The sequence below is a fragment of the Oreochromis niloticus genome, linkage group LG2, assembly GCF_001858045.2.
Source record: "Oreochromis niloticus isolate F11D_XX linkage group LG2, O_niloticus_UMD_NMBU, whole genome shotgun sequence".
Taxonomy (NCBI): Eukaryota; Metazoa; Chordata; class Actinopteri; order Cichliformes; family Cichlidae; genus Oreochromis; species Oreochromis niloticus.
The window spans coordinates 6,714,085-6,723,861 of NC_031966.2; the positions used below are offsets into that span (position 1 = coordinate 6,714,085).

General features: G+C 41.2%; 1 long non-coding RNA gene across 1 annotated transcript; it reads left to right on the forward strand.

The window, feature by feature from the left end:
• Positions 1-417: 417 nt before the first annotated feature.
• LOC102078206 (uncharacterized) lies at positions 418-6,293 on the forward strand. Its single transcript, XR_266349.4, has 3 exons — positions 418-703; positions 5,500-5,691; positions 5,810-6,293. It is a non-coding gene; the product is annotated as an uncharacterized LOC102078206 (long non-coding RNA).
• The last annotated feature ends 3,484 nt before the right edge of the window (positions 6,294-9,777 follow it).

Genomic DNA, 9,777 nt, shown 5'->3' on the forward strand with positions numbered 1-9,777 from the left:
GGAGAGAGTCTATGTGCATGATGGCCTGGTGTATAAGAGAGCTTCAGTGTCATCTGCCTTTCAGGGCTAGCACAATAAGAGCTAACACAAACACACATTTATTGAAGCACTTGTGCATCGACACGTTTGTATGAAGATGCAAACGTACTGTAAACACACACAGATGAGAACATTGTCCATGTTCATATTTAAATGAAGCAGGAGAACATTTTCTGTGGTGCGAGGACCTGATCTTTCTTATACACTGAGTCGGGATGGTGCTGCAGTCTGAGGCTGACGGCTCTGAGATTTAAGGCTGGCTGCTGCACTCAGCTGCCTGCACAGGATTTTCTAATTAGAGTTGGCGACTTGGCTTCAGCTTTGCCTCGCAATAAATCACTGAGCCTCTCAGGTGCATTCCCTCCAGCCCTGCTCGGCGGCATTTCACTATCAGCACACTGATTGAGTTCCCCCGATATTTTCATCCAGGAGAAGGAAGAGAAAAACAGAAACACTGTGTGTGTGTGTTTGTGTGTGTGCATACCAGGGTACTAGTAAGTTTAAAACCTGGAACTTGGCACAGATTGCATGAAGTTCTTCATCTTTGAGGTGTCACTATGGCACAGTGTTTAAGACTCTCGCCTCACAAGGGAAAGGCTCCTGGTTCAAATCCCAGCTGAGGCCTCTCCGTGTCCTCCCACAGTCTAAAGACATGCATGTAAGGGTAAGTGGCGAATGTTCAAGTGTGCAGAAAAAAGTGCTGTATGAATGTTGGGTTAAAATGTGACTTGTAGCCTGAAGTGTTTCAAGTGGCCAGTGAGATTAAATGTGAGTACATTACATCGGTAAACTATCCATCAGTGGTAGCCAAAATGATTAGTGATTCTCCCAATATGTTGTTGCACAGAGAGCATTTTTATTGAATTTTGAGCCAAGCGATGGCTAAAAGCTACAGGATGCTAAAAAAGGCATTGTAAGGAAGTTAAATGAGATCCTGTTTCCATTTACAGTTACATGATTTGTTTTAGTTTTTTGTTTTAGTCAAATGGCAGATTTTCAGGCTACAGACACCATCTGTGTGCTACAACCCAAAATGATTAAGATGATAATGAAATCAAAACCCAGCCTAACAATAAAGTAATGGAAGTGCAGTGAAACAAACACAAACACGTAAAAGCGCTTTATTAAATGTGTTTCCTATGTAAGTGCTTTAACAATCCCACAGATTCATACTCTAATGCAGGGGTGTCCAAACTTTTTTCGCTGAGGGCCACATACATAAAAATATAGGAGGGGCTGGGCCACTTACTAGAAATTAGGTATATAACCTTAACTTTACTGTATTAAAAATCACTTAAAAGTGGTCAAATGTGTTATATTGTTGAATATAATTAAAGACAAAACTGCCTTCATCACAGCTTTCCATAAATGGATCTTTATTGATTTATTCAGAAAAAGCTTTGGTAGCTCATTCTCAGAACAGCAGCAGATTTCTTCTTGGACAGAAGATTTACAGCACAGAGAAAAAACAATAAAGGGGAAAATGGAACGGGTACATTTCAAGTTTGTTATTTACGTTATTAGGCTTAGCAACACACCTATTAACGTTCGTTTGAAACGATTATCAACATTAACAGATTGAACTGGACTTAATAACATGAGTCCATATAATTTTAGTAAATTATTCTGTAGTATCAGCTGCGCTGGGTATGTAAATCGGGCCATCCAGCTGCGGTGCTGATCGTGCGCCACTCGTGCCAAAAATCCAGACAAATGTCACTTGATCAAGGAGCAGATCTGCATCAGAGGAGATCAGCTGACTTTGCCTGTGCGTGCGCTGTGCACAGCGGTGTGTACTCTGTGTGTTAACAAGAAAAAAGCATATAAGAAAGTGGTGCGCAAAAGCAGGGTAGTGACAGAATTGATGCGCATTATTGATATTTGAAGCATGTGCACCTGCATATTAACACACGGGTATTGTGGAATATATTTTTTACTCACCTAAAGCGCTCGTGCTCTCGTCCACTCCCCGCAAAAAATTAGCAGCTGTGCGGTGTCTGTGGCATCAGTGCTCGGATCGCATGCGATGGAGTAAAAATCAAAAGCACAGCTTTATCAGACAGTTGCAGTTTAATGTTGGCTGACGAGTCTTCAGTGCGTGGCACAACTAGATTTCTGGACACGCTGACGTTGTTGAAGTCCTGCACTTTTTCCGGGCACATTATTTCGGTGACTTTAACGAGGCCGTGTTTTATGAGGTCTCCATCTGAAAAAGGCTTGTCATGTCCTGCGATGAGTTGGGCGACCTCATAGCTGCTATTGGAGCCTTTTCCTGGACAATTTGAGCACGAAAAAATACTGTTGCTGACCCCGCAGGACAGCTAGCATTTGCTTTAATTTCTGCTCTCGCTCAGCACCAGTGTAGGATGCATAGGCCTGATGTTTGGTTTCATAATGACGTCGTACATTATACTCTTTCATAACTGCCACAGTTTCAGTGCAGATCAAACAGACACACGTCCCCTTGAATTATTTGAAGAAATATTCACACTCCCACAGTGTCTGAAATTTTCTGCACTCACTTTCTACCTTTGGCTTCTTTGGTTCTGCCATGTTTGGTAACTTGGGGTAAATTTCTTCTGTGATTGTCCTTTTTGGTGGAGCAACTGCCTTGATCAACAGCAGCTCCCCCTGGTGTTAAAACTAAGAAGTGCAATAAACTCAAGCAAAAGTTGAAGTGCGGGCCATTTTCTATTCTATTTATAAAATTACTTGTGGGCCAATTAAAACTGGACGGCCGGACTTTGGACATGCCTGCTCTAATGGATGCATCAGAGAGCAACTTGGCGTTAGTATCTTGCCCAAGGATATTTGGCATGCAGACTGGAGCAGACAGGAATCGAATTGCCAACCTTCCGATCAGCAGATGCCTCACTAAAGCTCCTGAGCCACAGCCGCCATATGAAGTTAAATATTCCAGCGAAGCTCACAATGACCCGGAGACGGTCAGTTCCTCTTGAGTCTAGACCGATGCTCAGTTTTAGTGTTTCTAGTTTAAACATTTGTAAAAATACATATTATAAGCAGTCTGTATTATTGATCTAAAATATTATTAATCTAAAGTTTCATGAAAAAGAAGTTTACTTTGTGCTGAACATGACAAAAATGGAGGTCTGGGTTCTTGCACAGCTGCATTCATGCCTGCTTTCAAATCACATCTCCACCTTGCATTTTTCATTATCATTGCCTAGCAACAACAAAACTGGTAAAACTACCAGGATCCATCTGTCCACATCACAAAGCTCCATGCAGGAAAGCACAGACACATCTTTTACTAACATTTGTACAAGGTGATTTCAAACAACGACGACAACGACAACAATGACAACGACAACAACAACGACGCACATGAGTCAGAAGCAGTAAAATAATTTTTTATGTTTCCTCTTTTATAGTTTCAATAAAAAACATGATATTTGACTTTGGTCAAATCTAAGAAAAGAAGAGAAATCAGATTAAGATGATTTTCTAAAATCTTACATCAGCAGAAGTGACTGCATTCAGACTGAAGATGCAAAACAAACAAACAAACAAACAAACAGTCCAGTTTGAATGTTTCTCTGTGCTCTGATGACCTGTTTTCACAGCTTCAGGAGAGGGTTTCACCTCCTCTCTGTGAGCAGCAGCAGTGCAGAGCTCAGACTGCTGCCAAATATCAGTGTAACTGAAAAATGACCGCCTTCAGAAGTAATTTACTTTTCCTGATGGTGACATGATTGCATTGCACTTACAATGTCTTTGTAAAGATAAGTAAAGTGTGGTGGGAGAGACGGAGAGCTGGAGCTTTTACACACACACACACACACACACGCACACTCGAGTGTACTGTACTGATGACTAAGACTCTTCTGTAATGACACAAATGCTAAACGGATCTGTAGTGCTGATTGTCACACTGCAGTGTTTCACTGGGGAGTTGGAGATCAGTCAGCTGAACAGGCAGTGAGCCTCAAAGGTGGACATACAGAAGCCCTTAAACCTCACCTCTGATCTTAGCAGTGAGGGTACTGATGATTGCAGATGAGGAATCTGAAGGCAGGACAGTTAGTGTTACTGAATCTATCTGTAAACCATCAGAAATCAGACTCCCAGAAAATGATTACATTACAAATAACAGACATCAAATCTTCCTGAAGACAAAAACATAAAATCTGCTGTTTTAAGCTTTTTATCCTTTTAGCTGCCTTACTGCTTCCTTATTTCCTTACTTCCTTACTGCTTATAAAATGAATAACAGCAAGTGAGACCAGAATTCATTTGTAACTGTAGTCCTTGATTTATATAATTAACACAAACGACACATCAAGACAGTGACTGAGTGATTTGATATTAAAAAAAAAGAATGCAATAAAAAAGTTTGAACATTTTTAAAATAGGTCCATCCGTCGCATAATTTTCAGACAGTGGTTAGAATCACTAAATAGAAATTATAATCAGTAAATACAGAAAAGTCATAAAGGACATGAAGTAAAGTGAAGTGAAAAAAGTAATTTAACAGATGAGAGATTCACAGTCCAAGCTCCTCAGGCTGTTCCCAGAACAAATTCATTACAGTAGCGTTACTACCACTGATAAATCTACAGCTTTGTTCACATAAATCAGAGTTTGCTGCTTGTCTTTCTGTATTTAGACAGAGGTAAAAATATTTGCACATGTGTGCCCAGATGATAAACACTAATGTATTAAAAAGCTCCTTCTAATGTACATATTACAAAAAGCCGTTTAGGGCCAAATGTGCTTTTTGCCCAAGCCTTTCATTTTGTTAGCTCAGTGTTTGAATACAAGATGCACCTCAAGTGAGTGATTCCTGTTCGAGAAAGGGTTTTAATAGCTGAGTCAAACACTAAAAGCTTTGCAAATTGTTTGAAAGCAGCAGCAGATGATGGATGTTGACGGTTCACCGTGGAGCAACATAAAATCTAACTCTAAACAGATCAGTCGGTGTTGCAGTTCAGGCCATTTATATGAAGGTATTTTGCTCTCTCCTCTTTTGCCCTCTTTCATTTCATTCTCTCTCTCTGCTCTCGCCTCCTGCGGGGCGTTCTTCACTTCCTATTTATTCAGTCATAGTCACGAACACGTCTCATGTGTGCCTCAGACGGTGTAATCCTTTGTGAAATAGAGCTAAAAAACTGAAATGCATGAAAGGATTACCATAAACATATACACTGAGTCATTTCTGGCTTGCTGTTTAAGGACTAGATTTTGTAAAGATTTTTAATTGCAGTGAGCCAATGGGAAGCTATTATAGTAAAAAAAAAAAAAAAAAAAAGTATTTATAGAAATATCATTGGTTATGGTCTTTTGGGTTGCTTTACAAAAAGAAAACTTATTGCCTTCTTTTCACCAAAAACCTGTTTAATCCAACCATTATTTAGGTTCAGGTCATGGAGGCAGCAGTTTAAGCCTGGCCACCTCCTCCAGCTCTTCTGAGAGGTTTAATGTAATTTCTCCTTGAAGCCATCTAGGAGGCATCCTGGTCAGATAAACCAGCTCTACTGGCTCCTTTTGAGGTGGAGGAGCAGCAGCTTGACTCACACCAAGCACCTCAGTCTAGCTCTAAGGCTGAGCCTCAGCACCCTTCGGTGGAAGCTTCAGTCCCACCATCTGTATCTGTGGTCTTCTGGTACTTCTCAGAGCTCATGACCACAGGTGAGGGGAGGAATGTAAATCAACAGCTTCATTTTCATACTAACTTGGAGCAGAGACTCCAACCTTTTCCAGCTGAGAATTGTGTCCTCAGACTTTGAGCTGCTACTTCTCATTCCAGCCACTCGACTGCAAACTGCCCCAGTGTGAGGTCAAGGTCACTGCTAGATGAAGCCCACGCCTCCACCCCCCAGCTGTGCCAAGAAACTCTGCTTTCTGAAGTGAAAGAAGCCATGCACAAATAGATATCCAGGATTGCATTTCTTGCTTTCATGCGTTGGTATAAACAAACAAGCTATAGCTTGAGATTTGTACTTTTTGGTGCTGGTTGGCACATTTGTTGCCCATTACAGCCAGGCCAGCTCTTTCCAGTGTGAGTTTTGGTAGCCAGCTGGAAGCAGTGCTTTCATATACAGATATAATATTGACAACAAGTCTTGCAAAGAATTCAAATAAGTCCATATAAATATTTCACAAAATGACAAAGTATCCCTTCAAAACTGCATAACTATATAATAATTGAGGAAATGTTATGTTTTCGCACAGTAATTGCTACATGCACTGCAGACCATGTCCGTTGGGGTTTATGAGATATATGAGAATAAATTAACACGTTAACTCAAATGTAGTCCATGAAGTGTGTCATGTGACACTGTGTCATTCTTCACCTCACACTGACGGCACCAACAAGCTCATTTTTTCTGGAGCATGAATAATAGAGTTTTATCAATGATAGAGCACAGTAAATGGAAGTTAATCTGTTAAACTCGTGAGAATTTATAGTCGTGTCAGCCTGTAGCTTGGATCAGTTTTGGCATGTGACCTTTGACGTGACAGTTGCCGCGGTCTTCCTCAGCTATGACTTCAATATAGTCAAACCAAGATCAACTTCTTCAGATGAAAAGATTAGAAGATGCTAAAATAATAATCAAGCTGAGAAATAAATCTGTAAACAGAAAACTGTTAAGCCGAAGGGAAAAATGGCCTCTGTTCAGGAGTATTAGGTGAGGGCTAGTTCTTTTAGGTTCAGCAGCTAACAAGATGGTGTATCGGTCAGGTTACAGGAATGAGGAGGCTTCCACTTTGCTGGATTGTCACCGACAGCTGTTTTATTGCCACCTAGATGCTCAGTGTTGCCAGCAGTTTTGAGGCATGAACTTAGCACTTGGAGCATCACTATGAAGTATGGCTAACAGGAGCGCAACTTACACGATGAGGTGACCACAGACCTAACCCTGAAGTACAATCTCCCCTTCTGGAGTAACAGCGCAGTACCTCAAACTTCTGCCTACATCATTTCCCGCAACTCCATCTCAAACAATATTGCAGGAATATAAAGTCTCAAGGCCTTTTATACAGCCTCATTGGCTGTGCAGTGCAGCTGAAGGCAGAGCGCGCTCACTGAGTCAGCATTATTCGACATGAAGGACACTAACTTAAAAGCTTTGACACCTGGATAATTATATGAATCTGCCCTGATCAATCCAATGCATTACTGCGACAGGAGAAGGGATGGGAGGTGGGGAGGTCCCGATGGGATTACAAGGACCATCTTATTAAGGGAGGGACATGAAATATGATCATATACATGCAAAACAGAGAGTGCTGCAAGAGGGAGAGTGGAAAGACATGATGCATCGCTGCAAGCCTACTGATACATGATCTGTGAATGTTTTTGGTCAAATTCACACATTTCCTGCCCTGCATGTCCTCTACAGTGGCTCCTACTGTCCTCATATTGTGTATGAGTGTCATGGTCCTAGGTCATTTGACCCAGTGTTCTGAGTTTTCTTGTATGTTGATGTCATTTTTGTATTTTGGTTTATGTTTAAGTTAATTTTTTTTAGTCTTGAGTTTATTCTTTAATGCCTAGGTCTTCATGTTTAGCTCCTTGGTTCTTAGGTCCCCCTGTGTCTTTGTCCTCTGCATCCCTTTCTGTGTTTGTGGGTTTATGTGGGTTTGCGTGTGTGTTTCATTCCATGTTCCCCCATCTATCATGTTTATCCCACATTTCCGCAGCCCTACATGTCCCATCTCGCTCTCCCTCGCACTTTTAGCGGTTTCTCTATTTCGTCTCTTACCTGTTCCCGTGTTCCATACTGTCTCTCCAGTCCGTCATGTGTTTCATATCTCACTAAGTTCTTGTTTTATTTTGACAGTCTCGCGTTCCATGTTCAGTGTGTTTAGTTTTGCTTCCTCTGTCTTGTCGTGTCTTTCTGTCATCCAGCAATAAAGCTGCATTTTGGAGTTAATTTTTGCCTCTGTGAGCCTGCGTCCTCTCCTGCCTTCATCACACATTACACTATACATTCATGACAATCAATGTATAGCCAAAGAAAACCAGTCCACACGTGTGGTTTTAAGTGATTTCCAATTTCCTTTATACTCCGTGTGTCCTTCACCCCGCTGAATCCTGACACTTTTGGTGCCCCACAGTGCTACAGTAGTGATTTCATTAATTTCCCGTTGGGGACCACTTGAATGGAGCTGAGCCCTCACTGATGTCATTAGTTCCTTCTGTGGTTTTTTTTCCAGCTTTGACAAATGAAAATGTCTTTTTGTTGCTAAACCAGGGTCATTAAACTAATATTCATCCATTGTTAATGTTCTGCCTTTCTGGCATACCAAGAATATTGAGTGTTACACAAATAAATTGAAATTTGTTGTACAACTGAATGTTTCATCCAAAGAGAAAAAGAAATGATTGTTTTGTACAACTAAAATATTAATTTCATAGACTGGCGTCTGTCTCACCTTCCTTGTCCTCCCTGTCACCACCCCATAATCCAACGACCCCGTTATCAGTTTTGATGCAGTTCAGCTCGTTTTGACTGTGTTTCTATAGCTCCAGTTCACAACAGAACTTGCCTCACATTGTTGGAACAAGTTCAGCATCTTTGAGATTTTCTACGCCGTCCCAAATGTTCATTCTCCGGAGCTTACGGGAATTAACTGTCAATTCGCTCCAACGAGACTCCCAGTTTGAATTTTACTTTGTCAACTTGATGTCTCCTCACTGTTTGCCTGCTACTGATAAGCTCCATCAAGCTTCATAAATCAAACCGTCTTTTCTCTGTCTTGCACATTTTTCCATATTCCTTTCTTCTTTTAGCAAATGATTAGATGTCTTTTTCACAGCCATGTCTGATCCATGCTGTCTTAAGGTTGCAATAGCCAAGCTCTGACAAGTTCTGCAGCGGGTCAATCACAGAGAGGGGAATTCATTTTGACTTGTCCTTCTCTGGGTTGTCACAGCACTGCAGCTTTGCTTCTTCGGGGGCCAGAGGGCCTTTGTTTCGCTCACAGGCTTCTTTCCAGCAGCTTTGTGCCTTTGATATGATCCCATCAGTTTACTCACAGCCTTCAAAACACATTACAGCTCCTCTGCAAGGAAAAGGAAGTGATTACTGAATACTTGTCGAACCGCATTAGCTTAGAGTTGGAAAGCTTGCTGCTGCATATCTGTGACTTCTGGTTCAGAGGTAAAAACAGCAGTAAGGGTCTTCACCCATGTTAGTAAATGAATGTGTTCGTCTCAATTCATGTCACAGAAATAAATAAGAAATTATGCCACTTATGTGTCGCTTGAATTCTGCATTTTTGCGTAAATTTGAGATTTTGCTGGTGAAGGGCAGTCATGGCTCACACCGGAGATTGGCTGTGGAGTCTGTTCAGTGTGGATAGAGAGCCGTCGGCCATATTGTCCTGCACACCTGACTGCAAATCTGTAGAAGACTGCCTGCGTTTCCTGTGTGCTGACAGGGTGAGAAAACGGTCATGCTGTAGTGTGGTCTTTTTGGGACACCTAGTTTGCAACCTGTCTCTGACATTCTCTGTTATATTAAACTTGATTTTAAATCTGGAGATGCAAATGCAATCCACATTTGTAAGGGCAATGTATTTTCCTTACAAATGTGTCACTTAAGAGGAAGACATTCCAATGGTATAAGGTTTTCTTTTACTGAGAAGCATTGTTACAACAAAGAAATAACTGACCAAACACAAATGTTGTTACTTTTTGTGCAAGTATTGTTATACATAGTGTCGCACAACTGGGTTACAGCAGTAGTGAGAGTGTCCATATAGATG